Raw genomic sequence first — 9,201 nt, 5'->3', positions numbered from 1 at the left:
CATGCCAGGTTCCTCGTGTCCTTCACCATCTCCCAGAACTTGCTCAAACTCATGTCCATTGAGTCAGTGATGCCATCCAACCATCTCATCCTCTGTCGTCCCTTTCTCCTCCTGCCTTCAATCTTTCCCAGCACCAGGGTACTTTCCAATGAATAAGTTCTTCCCATTGGGTGGCCAAAGTATTGGAGTTTCAGCTTCAGCATCAGTCCTTCCAATGAACATTCAAGACTGATTTTCTTTAGGATGGACTGGTTGGATCTCCTTGTAGTCCAAGGGACTCTCAAGAGTATTCTCCAAAACCACAGTTCAAAAGCATCAATTCTTCGGCACTCAGCTTTCTTTACGGTCTGACTCTAACATCCATACATGACTACTGGAAAACCATAGCTTTGACTATACAGATCTTTATTGGCAAAGTAACGTCTCTGCTTTCTAATATGCTATCTAGGTTTGTCATAGCTTTTCTTCCAAGGAGCAAAGAATCTTTTAATTTCATGGCTGCAGTCACCATTGGCAGTGATCCTACAGTTGTAGGAGTTTGACTAAATGCTGGATATTTCCTTCTGGCTCTAGGAGGGTCCAGGTCATTAGAGCAGTCAATATCAAATCCTTGCATTTAAAACATAGCTTGAAATTATAATCTAGTGAACTCTTCTCCTGAGACACTCTCTGGGTCTACACCTGTGCCTGTCAATTTTTAAGTAGTATTTTTTTCTCTGTTAAATAAAATTTTGTGTACTTACTTTGGATTAGCACCACAGATAGTGGCTATAATTATAGCTAAAAGTTGAGGTGTCCTTCTGACCTCTAGTCATACTCAGTGTTGGACACCATATGGCTGGGAAAGAAAGAGAGCTTCCAGGCCTTGTTCGGGACATAGGATCCAAGCTGTGGAGAAGAGGGGAGAGTAGACGAGAAACTCAGATGACAATATGGTCACTCAGCTGTGATTGGACGATTGAGTAGTAGGTCTGACTAAGTCTTTCTAAGTCTGGGGAGTATGAGAGAGTGAGTGGAAGTGAAGTAAAATCACTCAGTTGTGTCTGACTCTTTGGAACCCCATGGACTATACAGTCCATGGAATTCTCCAGGCCAGAATACTGGAGTGAGTAGCTTTTTCCTTCTTAATTTATGCCAGGCCTGCATCAGTCAGGTCTGAGTGCCATTGACGTGAACAGGAGGAACAGTGAGACAAATATCACATTTGAGTAGATGTGAATTTAAGTTGAGGACTAACAGGAAATGATTATTTGTTGTTGTCCAAGGTTTACTGAAAATATCACAGCACAGGAGAAAAGACTCAAACGGCTCCACGCAGTGTTTCGAAATTCATCCGGACTGCAGGCTGAGTGACCTGCAGGTTGGACAGACCGCCCAAGTTCAGGAGCTTCAGCATTTCCTTCGTGTCAGGATCTACTTCAATGATTTCCTGCTCCAGGGCTGAGATGCCAGGCACGTGATTGTCTTTGTCTCTCCTTGTCCTGCAGCTTGATGGAGATTCCTCTCACCGGGCCTCTCTGAATCCGCTTCAGCAGATGTGTGACGTAGCCTGCCATCTTGTTGGGGAGCTTCTTGCTGGGAATAATGGCGGTCTCCGCGCGCACACCCGCTTGTTGGTGTGGAAGACACTGCCCAGGCGCGTGTGGTACTTCTCAAAGACCCGGGCCACCTTTTGGTGCAAATGCGCCCCCTGTTGGCGGGTCCTTGGAAAAAGAGCAGGAAATGATTGGCAAAGTTTTCCTTTCATTGTCCCCCCGCCCCCGCCCCATCTACATCTGCTTTCTCTGTTCCTGTATCAGAGACTTGGGGAGCTATCCTGCATGGCAGTGACAAAACCAGCTTTGTTAGAAGTGTGAAGTTGTTTCCAAACTTACTGTTTTAGATTTACTGAACAAAAGCAGCAACAATAAATCTAGTTATTATCCTTGAAGTCAGAGGTTAGGTGGGTACAGCTGTTTGGGAGGGAGTAAGGGAAAGAGAGAAGAGCACAAGTTGTCTTTGGGGGTGAATCTCTTCATTGTCCTCAAGAGAGAAGGTAATGTAGATTTGAATCGGATGGGTGGGTATTTTCTGCAGGCTCGGATTTGAGGAATCTGGGGATTTGGGAGTGATAAATTCAGATGAATCTTACCACACATGAGGATTGTGTCCTTTCCCAATCAGAGCCCAGATCTTGGCAAAGCAGACCTGCCTCTTTTGGCGCTTAGTTCTTTTCATATTAAGTCCTGGATCTGGTCTTGGCTTTCTCAGCTTTTCCACTGCAGGCAACGAGTGCCTTGTTTTTCTGTTAACCAAGGAGGCCATATGGCTTTCACAGTGAGCTTTCAGCCACTCTTGGTCTTTTGTTTTCTTTTTCCAAAGAATCACTCCTGCCTAACAAGAACTGCCCATGAGTTACTATTTCCCTCCAAACACCTGATACCTCACACCTAGTGCTAGTGAATATCCATCTACAAAAATACATTCCACTTTATTACTGGTGCTAGTTTTAGTAATAGCACGGTTACCTGTGCTGGGGCTAACCAGTGGTGGGGGTCGTCATTTCCAAGTGGGTGGTCAGCAATCCAGCTCCAAAACCCCATCCCAGGTTTATGGGTACTTCTGGTACCGGCTGTCATGGGTTGGGTTCCCTAGGATGCAGACTCTGAGATGGAGATCGGTATGCAATAGGTTGACTGGTGAACTTGGCATCAGTTCCTGTAGGAGAGAAGGGAAGGGAAGGACAGGAAGAAAGTTGGGGCAGAAGGAGAAGTTGAATAGCAATGCAGTTTCAGTGAAGTCCTCAGCAAACCTATGGGCAGCCCTGAAGTTGGAATGACTCTTCTGTATTGTTCCGAATTGGGCTGAGAGTGCTGGACTGCACTTTGATCAGCCATGCAGTGTGGACTCCTCTGGGAGTGTGGTGCACCCCTCGTTACTCAGGCCATCCCTCTAAGGGTCTGAAAGCTGAGGGCTTTTTGCCTACAGCACTTCCAGAGCCAGGGAATAGTCCTTCACTCACAAGTAGAGAACAAGGTGGCACACTATAGCATCCACATATGGATCCCTAGGGCTTCCCTGGTGGCTCAGATGGCAAAGAGGCTGCCTGCAATGCGGGAGACCTGGGTTTGATCCCTGGGTTAGGAAGATCCCCTGGAAGAGGGCATGGCAACACTCTCCAGGAATGCCTGGAGAATTCCACGCACAGAGGAGTCTGGTGGGCTACAGTCCATGGGGTTGCAAAGAGCCGGACACAACTGGACGACTAACACTTTCATGTTTTCATGGATCACTATGTGCATTTCCAAAGTTTTGTCCGGTGACTAGAGCACAGTGAATACTCTAAACTTTTTTTTCTAAATTGATAAGTGTTGCCCTGTGAGCTGAGTTCTGCTATACTTTGTGTTTGGTTCTCTTTAAATATGGCTTCTCAGGCTTAACACCCAGAGACTTGAGATGATGAAGGCTTACTCCAGAGGTCAGTTACTAGTGGAAACCACTTTCCCCACCCAGCCCCCATCATAAGGCAGCTTCTCTCCCTGGGACTTTCTCCATTTGCAGCCTCCTCCTGGTCTACCGTGGCACCGTTACAGCATCTGAGTGTGCCCAGAACCCTGACCGAAAGCCCTGTCAGAATGGGTCTGGCTTGACCTCCGTGTTCTGGGATCTGCCTCTGCCACTTGTGCATGGCTTTTGCTCCAAGTTTTGATTTTAGCCTTTTGGTTAAAACTTCATTTAGACTCTTAGTCCTAAACCTTGACTTCTGGATGTCGCCTTTCTGGTGTTTCCTGGTTCTGAGCTCTGGGGCTGATGAGCAAGACCAACCAGCCCTGTACTCAGGTCTGGCCCCCTGCTTGCCTTGAAAGATAAGCTTTGAGAGCAAAGGGCCAAAACAGTCAGGAGAAGCTCTGGATTTTAGCGATCATCTTGTGGAACCCAGTTGTCTTTATTTCCACCCAGAGCACATGCCCTTCCAGCATTCCTGGAGGATGGGTGAATGTAGAAGAACCTGTTCCTTTTGCAGTCTGTAAGGCCCCCTAAGTATAAATTACCGCACAATTAAGATCTATCTTCCAGAGGACACTGATAGGTTTAACTATAAACATTGCATATAATAATAGTTTCTTCTTCTGAAACTGTTTTATGCAGTGATGACACAGATTTTTTTTTTTAACCTAAAGAGGACATAAGGCATTTCAAGTTGTTACCTTCCTTTTTTTAAAACCTGTTTACACCTGATTTTCATTTTCCATATCATCATCTATGTGTTTTCACAGTACAACTGCTGTGATTTCCTTCATCATATACTTTTCATCATTAACTAGAAATGAATAGCTTCTGGACTTATTGGCAGGCAAAGAAAGCATTGTGAAAGCTGATCTCTTTTCCTGTTAACAAGCAGATTGGTAGTAACCACTTAATGGAAGTGGAAAAGTACAAATTTTATTTGATCCAGTGAAGTGGTAATTTCTCCAGATACGCAACAGTGCTTATTTATCCATATTATAAGTTAACTCAGACTGGCACTAAAAAAAAAAAGTGGCTTCAAGCCCTGGATTCCCTACCACATCCCTCTGAACAGCCAGTCCTGAGCTGCATTTGGGCAGTGTTCCAAAAATGTGTTTGAAAGTCAGTTTAGGACTCAGATCACTTTTCCCGTGGAAGCAAGGCAGTAAGTGACTCAAGGGGCGAACCCCTCAGCCCCTCAAAGTCTACTGAACACACAAAGTAGCTGAGATTGGAGGGGCAGCAGTCCTATTCTGTTGCTTCCCCCTGGCCCTGCTGACTATGCCCTAATCTTTTTTTTTTTAATATATAAATTTATTTATTTGCATTGGAGGCTAATTACTTTACAATATTGTATTGATTTTGCAATACATCAACATGAACCTGCCATGGGTATACAGGTGTTCCCCATCCTGAACCCCCCTCCCACCTCCCTCCCCATACCATCCCTTTGGGTCATCCCAGTGCACCAGCCCCGAGCATCCTGTATCATGCATCGAACCTGGACTAGCGATTTGTTTCACATATGATATTATATGTTTTAATGCCATTGTCCCAAATCATCCCACCCTCGCCCTTTCCCACAGAGTCCAAAAGACTGTTCTATACATCTGTGTCTCTTTTGCTGTCTTGCATACAGGGTTATCGTTACCATCTTTCTAAATCGTTATAATCTTTCTAAATTCCATATATATGCATTAGTATACCATGTTGGTGTTTTTCTTTCTGGCTTACTTCACTCTGTATAATAGGCTCCAGTTTCATCCACCTCATTAGAACTGATTCAAATGTATTCTTTTTAATGGCTAAGTAATACTCCACTGTGTATATGTACCACAGCTTTCTTTATCCATTCATCTGCTGATGGACATCAGGTTGCTTCCATGTCCTGGCTATTATAAACAGTGCTACAATGAACATTGGGGTACACGTGTCTCTTTAAATTCTGGTTTCCTCGGTGTGTATGCCCAGCAGTGGGATTGCTGGGTGGTATGGCAGTTCTATTTCCAGTTTTTTAAGGAATCTCCACACTGTTCTCCATAGTGGCTGTACTGGTTTGCATTCCCACCAACAGTGTAAGAGGGTTCCCTTTTCTCCACACCCTCTCCAGCATTTATTGCTTGTAGACTTTTGGATAGCAGCCATTCTGACTTGTGTGAAATGGTACCTCACTGTGGTTTTGATTTGCATTTCTCTGATAATGAGTGATGTTGAGCATCTTTTCATGTGTTTGTTAGCCATCTGTATGTCTTCTTTGGAGAAATGTCTGTTTAGTTCTTTGGCTTATTTTTTTATTTTGGGTCTTTTATTTTTCTGGAATTGAGCTGCAGGAGTTGCTTATATATTTTTGAGATTAATTCTTTGTCAGTTGCTTCATTTGCTACTATTTTCTCCCATTCTGAAGGCTGTCTTTTCACCTTGTTTATAGTTTCCTTTGTTGTTCAGAAGCTTTTAATTTTAATTAGGTCCCATTTGTTTATTTTTGCTTTCATTTCCAATATTCTGGGAGGTGGGTCATAGAGGATCCTGCTGTGATTTATGTCGGAGAGTGTTTTACCTATGTTCTCCTCTAGGAGTTTTATAGTTTCTGGTCTTAGGTTGAGATCTTTAATCCATTTTGAGTTTATTTTTGTATATGGTGTTAGAAAGTGTTCTAGTTTCATTCTTTTACGAGTGGTTGACCAGTTTTCCCAGCACCACTTGTTAAAGAGATTGTCTTTTCTCCATTGTATATTCTTGCCTCCTTTGTCAAAGATAAGGTGTCCATATGTGCATGGATTTATCTCTGGGCTTTCTATTTTGTTCCATTGATCTATATTTCTGTCTTTGTGCCAGTACCATACTGTCTTGATGACTGTGGCTTTGTAGTAGAGCCTGAAGTCAGGCAGGTTGATTCCTCCAGTTCCATTCTTCTTTCTCAAGATTGCTTTGGATATTCAAGGCTTTTTGTATTTCCATACAAATTGTGAAATTATTTGTTCCAGCTCTGTTAAAAATACCGTTGGTAGCTTGATAGGGATTACACTGAATCTGTAGATTGCTTTGGGTAGTATACTCATTTTCACTCTATTGATTCTTCTGATCCATGAACACGGTATATTTCTCCATCTATTAGTGTCCTCTTTGATTTCTTTCGCCAGTGATTTATAGTTTTCTATATATAGGTCTTTTGTTTCTTTAGGTAGATATATTCCTATTTTATTCTTTTTGTTGCAATGGTGAATGGAATTGTTTCCTTAATTTCTCTTCCTATTTTCTCATTATTTGTGTATAGGAATGCAAGGGATTTCTGTGTGTTGATTTTATATCCTGCCACTTTACTATATTCATTGATTAGCTCTAGTAATTTTCTGGTGGAGTCTTTAGGGTTTTCTATGTAGAGGATCATGTCATCTGCAAACAGTGAGAGTTTTACTTCTTCTTTTCCAATTTGGATTCATTTTATTTCTTTTTCTGCTCTGATTGCTGTGTATGCCCCTAATCTTATCTACTCTGCACACATCCACGGCCAGTGGTCTCCCTCACCCTATGACTTAGTGCTTAAAACCCTATCTCTATCCCAGGACCCTATATGAAATCTAATTTCAATTCTATCCCCTAAATATTTCTCTGTTCTTAATTTTTTCCTGTCCTAATTGCTAAAATCTTAATCTAGGCTGTGATCGGTTCTTACCCAGACCATGAGAGTGGTCTCCCAATAGTTCTGCTTCTCCCCTTTCCAGATGCCCACCACCCTGCTGCCAAATGCTGGAACAGAGCTGGTAATATCTTTCAGTCTTAGGACAACCCCCTTTAAAAGCCTCAACTGCTTTCACACCAAGTCACATGCTTCTGCACATGCTATTTTCTTTACTTGGAATTCCTGAGACATTTCTGGTCAAGTGTCAGCTCCTCTGGGAAGTCTTCCCCAGCATCCAGCAAGAGAAACTCACTCATTCCTGTGTGCTTCCAACTGAGCACTGTGCACATTACTCACGATGGATAGTCAATAGGAGTATAAAGATGGTAAATTCTCACTCCTCATTCTTCATAAGCTCACTCTAGATAGAAACAGAAATCAGTAATTACAAAACGTTCACTTTACATAGTGTGTTGAGCGTGTTATGGATTCAAGGACAAAGGGGTAACCAACTTTGCCTTAACTGGGGGCATGGAAGTAATTGAAAGGAGGTGATATTTGAGTTGATACTTGAAGCATGACTAGAACTTCATGAAGTGTTTCAAGGGTGAAAGGGCATCCATGTAGAGAAACTAGTATTTGCAAAGGCATAAAAGCTTGGGAAAGGTTAGAATATTTGGAGAATTTATAAATAGTTTCTTATTGTTCCAAGGCAAGGTATGTAAGGCAGCAGTGGAAGCCAGGCAAAGTCAGATCAGGAGAGGCCTTAGCAGCCAGAGTAGAAACTTTCCATTTTACTCGATGTGAATGTCTATCATAGAGTTAAAGCTAAGTGTTTATTCATCTTTGTATCACCTCTGGGAAATGGCACCAGGTGGGCACACAGTAGCCCTGATATTTATATTTCTGCAAGAAGATCCAACCAGTCCATCCTAAAGGAAATCATCCTGAATATTCATTGGAAGGACTATGCTGAAGCTGAAACTCCAATACTTTGGCCACCTGATGTGAAGAACTGACTCATTGGAAAAGACCCTGATGCTGGGGAAGATTGAAGGCAGGAGAAGAAGGGGACAACAGAGGATGAGATGGTTGGATGGCATCACTGACTCAATGGACATGAGTTTGAACAGATTGTTGATGATGGACAGGGAGGCCTGGTGTGCTGCAGTCCTTGGGGTCGGAAAGAGTTGGACATGACTGAGTGACTGAACTGAACTGAATGATTTTTAAAATAGTTTTTTTTTTTTAATCTCCTAGTGAGAAAGTCTGGAAAAATATAGGCAAAACTGAAAGTTAAATCTAATAAAATTAGCAAACAAACTTTTTATTTCTATACATTTGCTTCTATTATTTTAATACTAAAACAAATCAAGATACACATGAAAGCGGGTATTACATTTTCCCTTTAATTGTATATGTTTCTGTATAGTTTAAACATTTAGAAAATCAGGTTCGTATGCTTTTCTAATTTTAAAAAGAGTTTAAATTTTGTTAATTAAGAAAAGCAAATAAAGGCCTAAATATTGAAGGTTGAAAAATGATTCCCTCATTAACTTGCATTCCCTTTGAGATTTATTGCACAGTAAATTAGTTAATTGCAAACCTTCCAGCAATGTTTTACTCCATTATAGATTACTTTGGAAAAACAAATTTGAGTTTTCCCTCTTGAACAATGAATGGTTTATTTTAAAGTAGGTGAAAGGTAATGTGAAGGAAAAAAAACCTGGCTTCACAGATGTATGGTTTAAAGTTTGCCAAGTACTTAGTGAAGAGTTACACCAACTTCAAATGGTTGGAAAGTATAATGTAATGTGAGAACACGAAAGTCTTGTTTCTTTTTCAGCTCCTACTCAGTTCCCTGCAAACCATCAACATAAAGAGCAGAGGTTTCAAAATCACATCCCCTAGTGGAGAGCAAATGAATGTAATGGGAAAGAGAAATGCAATGCAATGTGTGTTCATTACATTTGCAATTGGGTTACACTGTCCTTGGGTAAGAATTTTATGTTCCCCGATGAGTCTAAGAGTCTGTGCTGTAAATTATATATTGCTCAATTCAAGCAATAATCCAAAGTCAATGACAGTGTGCAGAG

The 9,201-nt window shown here is 41.8% G+C and overlaps 1 pseudogene; it reads right to left on the bottom strand.

The window, feature by feature from the left end:
* Positions 1–1,233: 1,233 nt before the first annotated feature.
* Positions 1,234–1,834, bottom strand: LOC133261642 (small ribosomal subunit protein eS17-like; annotated as a pseudogene).
* Between the last annotated feature and the right edge of the window lie 7,367 nt (positions 1,835–9,201).

The sequence above is a fragment of the Bos javanicus genome, chromosome 15 (assembly GCF_032452875.1).
Source record: "Bos javanicus breed banteng chromosome 15, ARS-OSU_banteng_1.0, whole genome shotgun sequence".
In the NCBI taxonomy this organism is placed as follows: domain Eukaryota; kingdom Metazoa; phylum Chordata; class Mammalia; order Artiodactyla; family Bovidae; genus Bos; species Bos javanicus.
This window is presented reverse-complemented; position numbering and strand designations above follow the sequence as displayed.